The following is a 16,969-nucleotide window of genomic DNA, read 5'->3' on the forward strand; positions in this document are numbered from 1 at the left end:
AGCCCGTTACGTTATCGCATAGTCTGAATAAAAACCATATCTCAGAAAAAAAAACATTTACTCGCTTGTGAGCAAAAAATGAATGCATTCCAATATTTAATCTTTACAGAGGACTTTTCACGATGTAAATATTTATAGTATGACGATTTTTGTAGACTACAATACAGTATCAAAGTACGAATAAGGGTAAAAAGCATATTACACAGTGGGATATAGTTATCTATTGGCAAATGTGACAATAGCATTAGCCTAATACGCGCAGACAGTTTGGTCGATAAAACCCATCTTACGTTTCAATCTGCTGAATTCATTTAACTATTAGCTGGAAATAATGTAAAATGCAGGTTGGCACCTTATCCAATATGCTTATTTCAGAAATCTCTCCTTGATTTGTTTTCTCGTGAAAATAACATACAGATGAAGCAATGTAAACCATTTCCAGGCTCATTTATCTCTTTTATCTTACCTTTGTAATTTTCAATCTTGTTTGAAAGGCAGAGCTTTACAATTTCTACCTTAGCGTCCGCTCTGAAAAATACACAGACGTAATGAAGTAGTAATACATGGCAGAGGCACAGCGCACATGAAACCACGCAATGCAGTAAAGCATTTAAATCTTACATAAAGAAGGCAAACAATATACATCTAAAAATAAATCGTGCAATTTTGCATTTCAATTTCACCTCAATTACCAACACAATCAAGCTAGATAGTTTTCAGTAGTCAACAATATCAAGCAACACTTTCAAAAGACTTGATTGTGTAAACTTTTCAAAATTGTAAAGCCTTCTGGCACTTCTACGTTTTTGTATGAACTTACAAATATTAAGGTGTTCATCATGAGTTTAAAAAAAAGAAAGGTAAAAAAATTGCATTTAGCAACCGGTTTAATTATGCTCTCTCGTATTTGTACAATTCGCGATTTTTTTTCAATAATGTGTGGAATAAGAGACTCAATATTGTTCTCATGCCTAAGTCTGTGGAAGACTAAAGGCGTACGTGGGAACTTTGTTTATTATCAATCGCATCCCACCCATACCTGGTACCCCAGTTCTCTTAATAAATCATAATAATATACTCCTCGAAACAGACAATTGTGTAACGGCCATCGGGGGTCTCCATGACCTGGGAGTCGGTCTCCAATGCGGTCGTTGTGAGTTCAAGTCCAGATTAAGCTACCTTCCTCTCGGGTAGTGGGAAGGTCTGCCAGCAGCCAGCGGACGCTCGTGGGTTTCCCGGGGTTGTGCCCGATTTCTTCCCAACACAATACTGGCCGCAATCGTATAAATGAAAAATTCTTGAGTACGGCGTAAAACACTAATCAAATTAATAAATATAACAGCAATCAACAACAATGAATCTCCCAGGTCAGCAGAGGGCAAGGCCAATTTCTATAACACATTCACACGTTCAACGCAAACCACCAAAGAATAAATAAGTCTAAAAAGTCAGAATTTAGGACGGCATCATGTAGAGCAAAGCATTTACGTATGAATGGACTTGCGTCGCGTTTGAATCCAGAAGCAAACAATATTCCCTTTGTGATGTTTTAAGCGGAGGCTCTATGTATATACTAACGTGCAGCGAGACATAATAGCACCATCGATACGCAATTCTTTGTCTGGTCTGGAATCGCCGTAGTTGTATGTCTGTAGAACTATGCTTGTGGCGTACAGCTGTGTAAATCACTTGCAGGCTTTCCTTACAGCTGATTTAGCTCTGTGGAGAGAAAAATAAAATTAGAAAGTTAGATAATTTATTTATTTATTTATTTGTGGTTCAACGCAATACTCAAGAAGTTTCATTTATGCCACGGCGATGAGTCGGGTGGAAGAAACCAGAGTGACCGGAACTTTGCCAAGTACAGACCAACTTCTCTAGATATGCGCACCTTATTGGTTGAAGACAAGCGGCCTTAACGAATGTTTGACTGAGCGTCGTCGACCACTTATGTCACCAAGACTCCATACGCATTATGGGGGGATGAAATCTACAAATTCTATTGGTTTAATCCCCTACTTAGAAGGTAAGGTGATATGCTTATTTCAGAAAAATCTACTTGATGTGTTTTTTTCGTGAAAATGACACATAGAAGAAAACAATGCAACCATTTCCAGACAAACCCTGTTTTTATTTGTTTTGTTTTTTTATTTTTTTTTTATTTGACTTCGTGTTTTTATGGCTACATGTGGCTATACCTGTTCCCTATAGAGACTAAAAGGCCTAAGCCTCATCCAATCGATCACGGCCTGCTCCCGTAGACAATGAGACGTCTCTTTTTCACAAATGTAAATGTGAGAAGATCACATGTTTAAACTGGCACTTTATGTACAACCTGCGACAATTTGAGCGCCAAAATCTACAAATTGTCTGGTATAAAGCACAAACGCTTTCAAACAAAAGAACTTTTGAAGAAATTAACAAGAACCATGTTTCTACACAGCACAGAAACTCTCATTATCAATAATTTGCGGTAATTTCTTCCAGAATTTTGCCTGCACAGCGTGAAATATCTCCGCAAGCGCCATGAACCAAAAGCATGCAATATCTCCGCAAACGACTTGCGACAGAGCGTACAATAGCATGCCCCACAGCTTGTAATCTCTCCGCACGCATCCAGCGACACGGCTTGTAATCTCTCCGTACACGTAATGCGACACAGCTTGTAATCTCTCCGTACACGTAATGCGACACAGCTTGTAATCTCTCCGCACGTGTACTGCCTAAGTCTAATAGTTCCGGGAGCTCCTCAACGTTTTCAGACGTTTGTGCATGCTAATTCATATCCTTGTAGAGAAACAGAAAATTGGCATTCGAAGCTCATACCTTTTTGATATCAAATACAGAATTTCATTAAAAAATCCTTTGAAGCTGAATCTTAGCCTGCATGATATCTACATTCTAAACCCCCATCTGAAGGATCGCATTTTATCAGACAATAAAATATGCAGCAAATTCTGTTTTTTTTTCATCTGTCATTCATCGACAGATCCTTATGATTGTTTGTGTTTCAGCAAGTCTTTACCATTTTATTTGATATGGACTGTACAGCTGTTAAAAAGATTTGCGCTTTTAGAGGGTTTCAACCTCATTGCTGTCTTGTCACTACTCTGGACCGTCACTGTCCATGCACGTCCAATAGTGGAATATCAGAAAATGAGTAAAAGTGGAATATGTGTCACATATTCAGCAATGTTTGCTCTGTTGGAACGGCTCTGTCTGTGCACGAGTGACAGTGGAATATGTACAACATAGGCGGAAATGTTTGCTCTATTAGAACGACACAGTCTACGCACATAATAGTGGGATATTTATCACATAGGCGGCATGAAATGATTGCTCTATTAGAGTGGCACTGTTCATGCACGTGCAATAATGCAATATCAGAAAATGTTTGCTCTATTAGAACGCCACTGTCTATGCACGTAAAATAGTGGAATATCAGAAAGTGTTTGCTCTGTTAGAAAGGCATGAGTAACAGTGGAATATGTGTAACATAAGCGGCAATGTTTGCTCTATCAGAGAGGCAATATCTGTCGACGAGGAATAGTGGAGTATCAGAAAATGTTTGCTCTATTAGAACGCCACTGTCTATGCACGCAAAATAGTGGAATATCAGAAAGCGTTTGCTCTATTAGAACGACACTGTCTATGCACGAGGAATAGTGGAATATCAGAAAATGTTTACTCTATTAGAGCGGCACTGTCTATACACGAGAAATAGTGGACTATGTGTCACATAAGCGGCAATGTTTCTCTATTAGAACGACACTGTCTATGCACGAGGAATAGTGGACTATGTGTCACATAAGCGGCAATGTTTGCTCTATTAGAACGACACTGTCTATGTACGTAATAGTAGGATATCTGTCACATAGGCGGCAATGTTTGTTCTATTAGAACGGCATTGTCTATGCACGAGTAATAGTGGATATGTGTTACATATTCAGCAATGTTTGCTCGATTAGAGTGGCATTGTCTGTGTGTTTGTGGTAACCGGATACAAATGTATGGGCCATAGAATAGGAAATGTTTGCATAACTAGGATGACACAGTCCACGCATATTTAGCAGCGGAATATTAAGATATAATTCAAAAGGGCGCCTTAAGCATTCTGTTGAGCAATTCTGACAACAAAACGGCACAGTACTTTTGGTGATTTCAGAATGCGTCTTACTGAATAGGTAATATATCTACTTCTAGAGGGACGCAGTCCATGTACATGTATAGCAACACAATCTGCGTGCATATAAAAACACTCTATGCGCTTGTAGCGACGAAGTCTATGCGGTAACGTAAGTACTGCTAGAGAGTCACAGTCTATACACATATAGTGGTCTATGCACATTTAGCGACATAGTCTATGCATATGCAGCCGTAGAATCTATGTACATATTCACTGGTAGCGACAACATCTATGCAATAATGTACATGTAGCGGCACAGTCTATGCACATGTAGCGATACTGTCTATGAACATGTAATAGCAAAACCCATGCAACAGAGGATCTACATATGCACTGTCTATTCAATCTAGGCAATTGGGGGTAGCTATGTAGGAGCTGCTGCAACGCCCACTTTCTTTTACCGGCGGCGTATACATGTAATATATGACTTATACGTGTTACCATTTGTCAACCATCCCACTGTCATTACCTTTCTATTACTCTCCAGACTGATGAAACTCATCTCTCCATTTAATTGTAGCCTATCCACAGATCGTCACTGTTTGTTATGACGCCCTCGGTCATTCGAAGTGATTACAGCTGTGGTTGATAGTTTTAGATATCGTGTTTTAAAGTCGTGTACACTAGTGATTAAAAAAATGAGGGCTGTGACTTTGTATTGACAATTTCTGAACGTAATGCCTACAGGCTTACACAAGACATCCGTTGCACGCGCAATGCCTCTATCAGTATAATCGATACGGACAGGCGTTGATAGGGGCAAACAGTAGTAGCCCTCAGACAATTTTTGTATCAGGGTGGCAACACCTTTTGTTGAAAGACCTAGCAGTGTTTAACACGCCTCGTTCCCACTAAGCACATCCGCTTCTCTACTGATCTGTACTGACATTTGTATTTGAGAGCGTAATGACGTTTTTCTAGAGGCAGATTCCGTCTCATTTAAAGACGTTTAATGAAAATCTTATCAATACAAACAGCAGTAGAGTGTACAGAATCATGGAGGCCACGCAATAAGTTGATAGACAGCGCTCTGAAAAAGAACATAGGTACAACAGTATTGGACTAAGAAAACTGCAAGCCCACCCTTGCCATTTAGGCTTGAATTGTTTATAGAAAGGGAGAACAGGAAACCGCTTCATCCTGGTGAAATAGGTTACTCAATGTGAAATAGCTTTGTGTATGAGCAGTTGACCTTATTTTACTTGACTTCATTGCAGAGCTATCCCACTGAATGGCACGATGAAAATTTATGAGGCACCGTAGGACATAGCGCATGTGTGTTTATCGTGTCGCTGGAGTTTTGTTACAAGCGTTTGTATGGATGATATAGTGGCGCTGGAGTTTTGTGACAAGCGTTTGTATGGATGATATAGTGTCGCTGGAGTTTGGTTACAAACGTTTGTATGGATGATATAGTGTCGCTGGAGTTTTATTACCAACGTTTGTATGGATGATATAGTGTCGCTGGAGTTTTGTGACCAGCGTTTGTATGGATGATATAGTGTCGCTGGAGTTTTGATACAAACGTTTGTATGGGTGATATAGTGTCGCTGAAGTTTTGTTACAAACGTTTGTATGGATGATATAGTGTCGCTGGAGTTTTGTTACAAACGTTTGTATGGATGATATAGTGTCGCTGGAGTTTTGTTACCAACGTTTGTATGGGTGATATAGTGTCGCTGGAGTTTTGTTACAAGCGTTTGTATGGAAGATATAGTGTCGCTGGAGTTTTGTTACAAACGTTTGTATGGGTGATATAGTGTCGCTGGAGTTTTGTTACCAACGTTTGTATGGGTGATACAGTGTCGCTGGAGTTTTGTTACAAACGTTTGTATGGGTGATACAGTCTTGCTGGAGATTTGTTACAAGCGTTTGTATGGGTGATATAGTGTCGCTGAAGTTTTGTTACAAACGTTTGTATGGGTGATATAGTGTCGCTGGAGTTTTGTTACCAACGTTTGTATGGATGATATAGTGTCGCTGGAGTTTTGTGACAAGCGTTTTTATGGATGGTATAGTGTCGCTGGAGTTTTTATACAAACGTTTGTATGGGTGATATAGTGTCGCTGGAGTTTTGTTACAAATGTTTGTATGGGTGATACAGTGTCGCTGGAGTTTTGTTACAAGCGTTTGTATGGGTGATATAGTGTCGCTGGAGTTTTGTTACAAGCGTTTGTATGGGTGATACAGTGGCGCTGGAGTTTTGTTACAAACGTTTATATGGGTGATATAGTCTTGCTGGAGTTTTGTTACAAGCGTTTGTATGGGTGAAATAGTCTTGCTGGAGATTTGTTACAAGCGTTTGTATGGGTGATATAGTGTCGCTGGAGTTTTGTTACAAGCGTTTGTTTGGGTGATACAGTAACGCTGGAGTTTTGTTACCAACGTTTGTACAGATGATATAGTGTTGCTCTAGTTTTGTGACAAGCGTTTGTATGGGTGATATAGTGTCGCTGGAGTTTTGATACAAACGTTTCTATGGTTGATATAGTGTTCCTGGAGTTTTGTTACCAAGCGTTTGTATGGGTGATATAGTGTTGCTTAAGTTTTGTTACAAGCGTTTGTAAGGGTGATATAGTGTTGCTGGAGATTTGTTACAAGCGTTTGTATTGGTGATATAGTGTCGCTGGAGTTTTGATACAAACGCTTGTATGGTTGATATAATGTTCCTGGAGATTTGTTACAAGCGTTTGTATGGGTGATATAGTGTCGCTGGAGTTTTGTTACAAACGTTTGTATGTCTTATAAAGTGTTGCTGGAGTTTTGTTACAAGCGTTTGTAGGGATGATATAGTGGCGCTGTGGTTTTGTTACCAAGCGTTTGTATGGGTGATATAGTCTCGCTGGAGTTTTGTGACAAGCGTTTGTATTGGTGATATAGTGTCGCTGGAGTTTTGTTACAAGCGTTTGTAACGGTTATATGATCTCGCTGGAGTTTTGTGACCAGCATTTGTATTGGTGATATAGTGTCGCTGGAGTTTTGTTACAAACGTTTGTATGTCTTATAAAGTGTTGCTGGAGTTTTGTTACAAACGTTTGCATGTCTTATAAAGTGTTGCTGGAGTTTTGTTACAAGCGTTTGTAGGGATGATATAGTGGCGCTGTGGTTTTGTTACCAAGCGTTTGTATGGGTGATATAGTGTTGGTGGAGCTTTGTTACAAATGTTTGTATGGGTGATATAGTGTCGCTGGAGTTTTGTGACAAGTGTTTGTATGGGTGATATAGTCTTGCTGGAGTTTTGTTACAAGTGTTTGTATTGGTGATATAGTGTCGCTGTAGTTTTGTTACAAACGTTTATATGGGTGATATAGTGGCGCTGTAGTTTTGTTACAAGCGTTTGTACAGATGATATAGTGTTGCTCTATTTTGTAGCAATCGTTCGTTTGTATGGATAATGTAGTGTTGGTGTAGTATTGTTACAAACCTTTGTAAAGATGATATAGTGTTACTCTAGTTTTAATACAAGCGTTTGTATGGATGATATAGTGGCGGTGTAGTTTTGTTACAAGCGTTTGTATGGATGATATAGTGTTGCTCTAGTTTTGTTACAAGCGTTTGTATGGGTGATATAGTGTCGCTGGAGTTTTTATTTTAGTTACATAGTTAAGCCTGATTACAGCGATACAGTGACAGTGCGCTTTTGTTTGTTATATAGTGACGCTGCCGTTTGTGCTTGTTATATAGTGACGGTGCGGTTTTGTTTGTTATGTAGTGACACTGGCGTTTTCACTTGTTATATAGTGACGCTGGTGTGTTTGTTATACTGGTATAGTGACGCTGGTGTGCTTGTTACAGTGGTATAGTTACGCTCATGTGTTTGTTATAGTGGTATAGTTACGCTGGTGTGTTTGTTATAGTGGTATAGTTACGCTGGTGGGTTTGTTATACTGGTATAGTGACGCTGGTGTGTTTGTTATACTGGTATAGTGACGCTGGTGGGTTTGTTATAGTGGTATAGTTACGCTTGAGATTGTACTACAGCGGTATAATGACGCAGTTGTTTTGTTTCAATGAGATCTTTTATTTGTTTGTTAATTAACGCAATGTTGGAGAAGTTTCAACAATGTAACAACGCTGAAGTTTTTGATACCGTGATATAGTGGCGCTAATGTTTTGTTACAACCATATAATGACCTGGTGTTATCTGTTACAGCAAATTATTGACGCTGCTGTTTTTGTTGCAGTGACAGTCACGCGTAAGCTATTGAATCCACCAAGATAATGACACTTGTGTTTCGGTTGAGGATATATTCACGCTGGTATGTTTGTTAAAATTATAGATTAATACTGGAGTTTTGATCATGTCAATATTATGGCCCTGATGTTTTTATGTACCAGTACGACATAGTGACGTTTGTATTTTTGTTGCTTATATATATATGTAGTTTTGTTGGTGTGTTTGTTAGTGATGCATTGAGGATGGTGTTTTTTACAGTCGCATATGGTGATGCTGTAATCTATGGTACACTGACATAGTGACGTTTCCCTCGTACAGCCCACACAACGAATGAGAAGTTTTGTTATAGTGATATCGTGACTCTGGAGTTTTTGTTACAACGACATAGTGATGCTAGATTTTGTTTTCTTTATAATGAGTCTAATGTTTTTGTGACAGCAATATAATGTTCTAGATTTTTCTTTCTTACAGTGATAGGTTGAAGCTTGTGTCTTTGTTACAGAAATATAATGACAATGACCTTTTTGTTACAGTGATATAGTGACGCTAGTTCGTGTTGCAGTGAATGTATCATGGTGCTATGTTACAGATTATTTTGGTTGTATAATATCCGAGGTCAGTGAATGTATCATGGTGCTATGTTACATATTATTTTGGTTGTATAATATCCGAGGTCAGTGAATGTTTTATGGTGCTATAGTACAGGTTACTTTGGTTGTATAACACTAGAAATCACTGGCTGTATTATGGTGTTACAATACTGCTTATGCTGTACAAAATCAGGCACAGTTGTTGTACAAATCTGTTGTGGTACAGATTTTGTTTTTTTGTATAATATATATTTTGTACATATATCAGACGTCAGGTGTGATGATTTTGATCGATGTATAACCCAGAATGTTGTGTGAAGCTTTGACAGTTCCCACAGTTCGTACGAGAACGATATGGTTACAACTGAGTCGCCAGTTCTATGACTTTGATAAGGTTACAACTGAGTCACCAGTTCTATGACTCTGATATGGTTACAACTGAGTCGACAGTTCAATGACTTTGATATGGTTACAACTGAGTCGACAGTTCAATGACTTTGATATGGTTACAACTGAGTCGACAGTTCTATGACTTTGATATGGTTACAACTGATTGACAGTTCTATGACTTTGATGACTGACGTTTGACGATGACAAAAATCGTATGATTTTGATGATGATGACACTCTCATGTTGTCATGAAAGTCAATGGGTTTGCGATTTTGATGATAGAAGGATTTTATACATTCGATGTCAACGATAATCGTACGATTTTTATGACGATTTTGTTTGTTAATGTCAGCTGCGGTCGTGATTGGGCAGATGTGTGCGTGGGTTAAGATTATATCACGTTGATGCGCTCGTTTAGGGAGTGCTGAAGATTGTGTGAGTGCGCTGACTGAAATCACATGAACTTGCCACGGTTGTTTAGGGAGTGTTGAAGGTTGTATGAGTGCGCTGATTGAAATGACATGAACTTGCCACGGTTGTTTAGGGAGTGTTGAAGGTTGTATGAGTGCGCTGATTGAGATGACATGAACTTGCCACGGTTGTTTAGGGAGTGCTGAAGATAGTATGAGTGCGCTGATTGAGATGACATGAACTTGCCACGGTTGTTTAGGGAGTGCTGAAGATAGTATGAGTGCGCTGATTGAGATGACATGAACTTGCCACAGTTGTTTAGGGAGTGCTGAAGATAGTATGAGTGCGCTGATTGAGATGACATGAACTTGCCACGGTTGTTTAGGGAGTGCTGAAGATTGTATGAGTGCGCTGATTGAAATGACATGAACTTGCCACGGTTGTTTAGGGAGTGCTGAAGATAGTATGAGTGCGCTGATTGAAATGACATGAACTTGCCGCGGTTGTTTAGGGAAGGTTGAAGGTTGTATGAGTGCGCTGATTGAGATGACATGAACTTGCCGCGGTTGTTTAGGGAAGGTTGAAGGTTGTATGAGTGCGCTGATTGAAATGACATGAACTTGCCACGGTTGTTTGGGGAGTGCTAAAGGTTGTATGAGTGCGCATATTGAAATGACATGAACTTGCTATGGTTGTTTAGGGAGTGCTAGAGGTTGTATGAGTGCGAAGACTGAGATGACATTTAGAAGCTGATAATGTTGTTAGTATGAGGGTTAAAAGTTGTATGAGTGCGTTCAGCAATATTACATTATGAAGCTGATAATGTTGTTAGTATGAAGGTTAAAAGTTGTATGAGTGCGTTCAGCAATATTACATTATGAAGCTGATAATGTTGTTAGTATGAAGGTTAAAAGTTGTATGAGTGCGTTCAGCAATATTACATTATGAAGCTGATAATGTTGTTAGTATGAAGGTTAAAAGTTGTATGAGTGCGTTCAGCAATATTACATTATGAAGCTGATAATGTTGTTAGTATGAAGGTTAAAAGTTGTATGAGTGCGTTCAGCAATATTACATTATGAAGCTGATAATGTTGTTAATAAGACCGCTAAGTGTTGTATAAGTGCCATGATGGTTTTTGTAGCATCGCGATGGTAGTCTACATGTTGTAGTGTTGAATGGTTGCTGCTTTATCATGATGGTATCTGTAAGTAGCGCATCAGATAACAGTGACAACTACATTTCTGACGGCACGGTGATGCTGATATTTACAGTTAAGTTTACACAGAAATCCTAGAGCTGTACACAGTACTGTACACAGCACTTTACTTTTTCGCCCCGGAGTTAGGGCAATGCTGTTAAGCAACTTCTAGGAAAGCGCCATACTTGTGTTTATGTGAAGTTGAAGTCACGGAGTCATATCTGCGTATACCACACCAAAAACAAAAAAAAACCCCAAAAAACAAGCGCTTACAGCCAGCTATATCAGGAAGAATTTATCCACACGGGCTATTTATTTAGACAGGCGGCATTTAAGGCCTGGACTTACAGGAAATATATACCCTCGTTATCATTGCTAATTGCTTCACATCAACACACTCTGCAAATCGTACCATGACTGTATAAAGTACATATCGGCCTATATGCACGGGTATCGCCATATAATAAGTTGAAATGCGTTTAGACTATTACTACGGTCAAATTGGACCTTTTATCAATGTACATTCTCATAGATTTCATTAGACTCAACAGACTGTGGATTGCGTACTAAAAAGATGAGATCAAATTGTCGCTCGAACGAAAGATGACAGTTTAAAAATTAAGGAAATACAGCATACAGATCCAAACGCCTGAGGAAGTTAGCAAGCAAGATATGCAGAATGTGGGTATGTGGGCCACATAGATTTCGTTATAAACGTATTATCTTTCAGTACGAACTGTGTTAGGTGGCCGAACGAAGCTTTAGTGATAATAGGCCTGTAACTGCGAAGCGTATACTTAACCTGACATATCGTGTGGGAGCAACTGCATTTAAGTGGATCACAAATAGACTGGCAGTCACATGGCCATGAGGGTAATACAAAAACGACCTCAACAGTCGACGGCTTTGTCAGTATCCTAGATATTAAGAATTAATACGTCGACATTTATAACAATAGATTTTTATGCTAGAGGTATGGATCGATATTTGACACCACGTGCATGTCCACAAGCTATGAAAGGGCCAGCGGCATTTGTGGAGAAAGCCTGAGAGGCAGTTGTAAACCTGGACTGGAAGGCGTGGGCTAACACCACTACGTGGGGCAGAGATACGCACGACACTCACAGTAAGAAGCGAACTTACAGCGATACAGGGATATCGTCAGTCTAGTCGTCCGACGCTCCCCAAGCGCTGAGCGAATACTGCGATGACAGTCCACGTCCTGGATAGGTTAATACAAACGAGGGTCGTCTGGCTGACAACACTGCACTGGGAAGAATTCGACAGCAAAGCGTCCAAAGATGGGACGTAATCCCGATCTGTGCATGTGACCACCAGTGACTAGCGCATCGCGTGTAGCCTACAGCACAGACTTTAGCCTTCGCAGCGCAGCCTGGCCAAGCTAGAGTGACTCACGATTCAAACATGTGACGATTGGTTGAAACTCGGCTCGAGAAATGAACCAATCACAACGCGACAGATATACCTTAGGACGATCGCATACACCAACATGCCCTGACCGCGCATTATATTGCGTAGCTACGGATAGAAAAACACTTGTTCCCTTACTGTTGTGTTAGACTATTATCATTGCGTTACAGCGACACCTGGATGTCAGGGAGACTTTATTTATCTAGTCGTGTGATTCTACGCAGGCCTTCGCATTTATACATACAGTACTATGTACACCCGCTATTCATACAGAGCGATGACACTCGAATATTAACGGTTTAGAAGCAGAGATAGTGTATAGCTAAAGTATGTCGGTTTTTAGAATATAATTTATGTACAGTATATGTACTAACAAGGTAAAATGGCTTTGCACATTGAATGCGGTTATAGGGCCTACTGGTTTGTTGCGTTATCTGTAAAGGGCGTAATAACTGTCTATCTAGTTTGTTGCGTTATCTGTAAAGGGCGTAATGACTGTCTATCTAGTTTGTTGCATTATCTGTAAAGGGTGTAATGACTGTCTATCCGTTTCTATATTTTTACGTACCGGTATATTCTTTTCTCCGTCCGTTTGTGTGTACTTTTGTTCATCGGCTTGTTTGTCTGCCTGTTTCTCTGCTTGTAAGTTGTATCTCTTTATCTGTCTATTCGTTTTTATGCTTTCTTTCTGATTGAATGTGGTTCTTATATCAGTTATAAGTCCTGACTTATCTTTTCCAGTACCGATGTCTGTCATTTTTATGTGTTAATATGTGTCACTTTTATCTTTGTCTGTCTGTTTATTATCTTTACGTACGACGTTAAATCCCAAGCACTCACTCACTCTATTATCTTTCTCACACAGAAATCTTTTTCAAACTAACCATCTACTTTACTAATAAGGGATATTGTTAATAAACTAGGTTATTTACAAATAGTCAAACAGCTTTGTTTTCAAAGAGATCTATAGACCTGAAACAACGTTTGTCTGTTATCCGATTAACTTTAAAGTCAGTAATTGGATGCTGACTTACCGACTTACCGTACCCAATAAATCTGCTTTACTCACGAACCAACTGATTTTACCTACCGTATAAAGATTTTTCTATCATTCATACTCACAGATTTATACTCACCGATCAAGTGCATGCATGGTTTACAAACTCACTAAATGATTTACTCACCGATCAAATCATTTATTCATCGATCAAATGTTTTACTCGCCGACGAAGTGATTTACTCACCGACCGAATGGCCTACACACCGATCTGCTAGCTTACCGGCTTACTGTACCCAATAAATCTGCTTTACTCACGAACCAATTTATTTTATCTACCGGATAAAGACTTTTCTATCATTCATACTCACTGATTTATAATCACCGAGCAAGTGCACGCATAGTTTACAAACTCACTAAATGATTTACTCATGGATTAAATGATTTACCGTCAGACTAAATGATTTACTCACCGATCAAATGATTTATTCAACTACCAAATGATTTACTCACCGATCAAATGATTTATTCAACTACCAAATGATTTACTCGCCGACCAAATGATTAACTCACCGACTGAATGATTTACTCATCGACCAAATGATTTACTCACCGACCGAATGACCTACCCACCGACCTGCTCACTTACCGACTTACTGTACCCAATAAATCTGTTTTACTCACGAAACCAATTTATTTTACCTACCGGATAAAGATTTTTCTATCATTCATACTCACTGATTTATTCTCACCGATCAAGTGAATGCATGCTTTACAAACTCACCAAATGATTTGCACACTGATTAAATGATTTACCCACAAACAAAATGATTTACTCACCGACCAAATACTTAATAGCTGATCTTTTTAGTTATAAGTTTGACAACATAATTTAGCTTCGGATCAACAGATCTTCCCACGTTTTCCCCAATGCCCGACCGAATGATGTATCCTCGACGATGAAGTAATGTATTCGCTGATTCCTTGATTTACTCATGGTTGCCGAATGGTTTATTCTCTGCTGACCAATCCATATAACTACACACTTACTGAAGGACTGTGCTGGCTGTGAGAACCAACATATTAACCAACTTCTCGCGACGGGCAAATATTCGTCATTGTTTGCTGATTCATTCACCAGCAGCGATGTAACGTCATCGTGTTATTATCATTAAGTAACAACTGGTTTACCTGAATTACGGTTTAGTTCTGATTAAGACCGATCCCGGAGGCCTTCTTGGCTTAGCTGGTTAGCGCGCTAGGGCAGTGTAATGATCCAGGAGCCTCTCACCTATGGGGTCGCTGTGAACTCAAATCCAGTTTATGCTGGCTCTGCCCGGTTTCTTCTCACCATAATGCTGGCGGCCGTCGTATAAGTGAAATTTTCTTGAGTACGGCGAGAAACACCAATCAAATAACTAATTAAACAAATAAATATATAAGACCGATCCCATCGTAATCGTGGAAACCCTGGCTCAATCCAGAATGGAATCATCCATAAGAAGCGGGGAACCCTTCCAGCCTAAATTAACAGGTTAACAGGTTACCACTTCCAGTGCAATATCGTTTCGGCATAAGCTGAATTCACCTACGTACTACGTTTCCAGATTGCCTACGGGTCGTTATCACAAACACAGACTACACCCCAGCTTGGACCCGAATAACTATAGACGAGGAAGATTCCCCATTCGGGTCAGATTTGTATAGCCTATTGTTCATTCCTGTCTTTGCGATGTCAATTCGCAGACAAACGTAGCATACGCATACATTACAAGAGAACAACGGTCTATCCAACTTGGGGACGAGCAGCAAATAGGCGGGAAAATCTTACTGCATTCGCAGCCGTTGTACATGTAACGCTCAGGATTAGGAGACAAAGCCCAGGTATGGTCGGTCCGGTGTCGTGACGGAACAGTGTGCCATGCCATGTAGGCGTCGTTCGAAAAGCGCTTTAGTGAGTCAGAACCGTAAATATATTTAATGCATTTCATTTATCTCAAAACCGATTGTAAATCTCACAGAAATACACAGGATACAAAAACGGATACGTGCAGCGTGGCAGTGCTTCCAAAAAGCTGATCATGTGGCTAAGCACCACGGCCTGACAGAAATCAGATAACAGCTAATTCTTAACAGCGTTTCACTTCCGGACTAGGTTAGTCTGTCATAACAATGTATGGTGTACAAAACTTAGCAATCCTATATACCACTATGTGGTTTGTATGTAAATAAACACTGGAACAGGATTCATGTTTCAACAAGCATTAATCCGCACATGGAATTAAAAAACAAAATACAGAAAATGTGATAATTTAGGGTGACGTAATGAAGAATATTAGTTAAAGGAACTGAAAGTCAGCTTTGCAGACAACAGTCCTCCCTAATCACGCGCTCTGACGTCAGACTAAAGCTTTACGCCACGAGGTTTAACAGAATAAGGGCAGTCGTTCACACGAAGTCCTGACTGTTTTCCATCCGTAAACATGCTTTTTTAAGAAAAAACGCTAATGTTAAACTATCAGCATTTTCGGAGTGATTTATCATTTATGATGCTGAGCAGATCTCCGAAAGGTTTTAATTTGACCTAATATAGTGTTAAGTTACTATATTTTCAAGGTATTTTGTAAAGCGGTATATTTTTAACTTTAGCAAATGAAACTTGACATAGTAAATGTTTTCCCTCCTCCGCCACTGTCGAAATGCTGGATTAAAAATTGTTAAGAGTATATATAACATTTCATTTTTAAGAGAGTGACCATCAACTTCGTATAAATCACACATCGTTTAGTGACCGTGGGGTAAAGTCCCAACGGAAGAAAGAAATATTAAACTCCGAGTTTTATTCCTAGGCAAACATACTCACAAATATACATCCGCTACACGTAGAAATGACGGTCGAAGAATTCAGCTGTGGCTTGACATCTGCTTTTTTATCCACAGTTCGAATTTTCCTGCCTTTTACATCTGTCCTACGGTAATAAAAAAAAACGACGAGCACAGGGCTTAAATGATAGAATCTGTATAGACAATATAATGCAATATTCTTGGTATAAGTTTAGAATATTGTCTGCATTGTCTACTCGGAATTCCCAGTGGATTTCATTGAACCCTTACCGCGTCCTTATGATCCTTGTATGCTTGGGTCGGAAATGAATATGGAGATTACCGACTTGCTTCCGGTTCATTATTTCTACAGAATCCCGGAAGTGACCTTCAGGTTGCAAATGGCATAGCTACATGTAGTTGTCTTACTTAATGAATAGGCTTATTACTTAGTTAAAGCTTATTTATTTGGGCCTTACTAAAATGCTTAATTTTAAGACTACCGGTATATATATTTATATATCTATATATACATATGACTCCAGTTACAAGTTTATGAGTACAACGAGAATGACGCGTCTGAAGGCTGAGTGACTGGCTTATTTGTTAACGGGATCGCTGATAGAATAATGGATTAATTTGTTGACTTAGTAACCCTAAGGCTTAGTGACTCACTAACAGTATGGTGCTAACTAACTGGCTGGCAGATTCACGAACTGAAAAGCTGACTGATTCGCAAACTGAATAGCCGACAGATTCACGA

General features: G+C 39.4%; 1 protein-coding gene across 1 annotated transcript in view; it reads right to left on the minus strand.

The window, feature by feature from the left end:
- LOC135477221 (uncharacterized) overlaps positions 1 to 12,496 on the minus strand; it is a 70,913-nt gene extending 58,417 nt beyond the window's left edge. The window contains exons 1-3 of the mRNA XM_064757384.1: positions 12,099 to 12,496; positions 1,579 to 1,719; positions 467 to 528 (exon numbers count right to left, since the gene is read on the minus strand). The gene's annotated coding sequence lies outside the window, so the exon portion shown is untranslated. The remainder of the gene's footprint in view (positions 1 to 466; positions 529 to 1,578; positions 1,720 to 12,098) is intronic.
- Between the last annotated feature and the right edge of the window lie 4,473 nt (positions 12,497 to 16,969).

This window comes from Liolophura sinensis, chromosome 10, assembly GCF_032854445.1.
Source record: "Liolophura sinensis isolate JHLJ2023 chromosome 10, CUHK_Ljap_v2, whole genome shotgun sequence".
Taxonomy (NCBI): domain Eukaryota; kingdom Metazoa; phylum Mollusca; class Polyplacophora; order Chitonida; family Chitonidae; genus Liolophura; species Liolophura sinensis.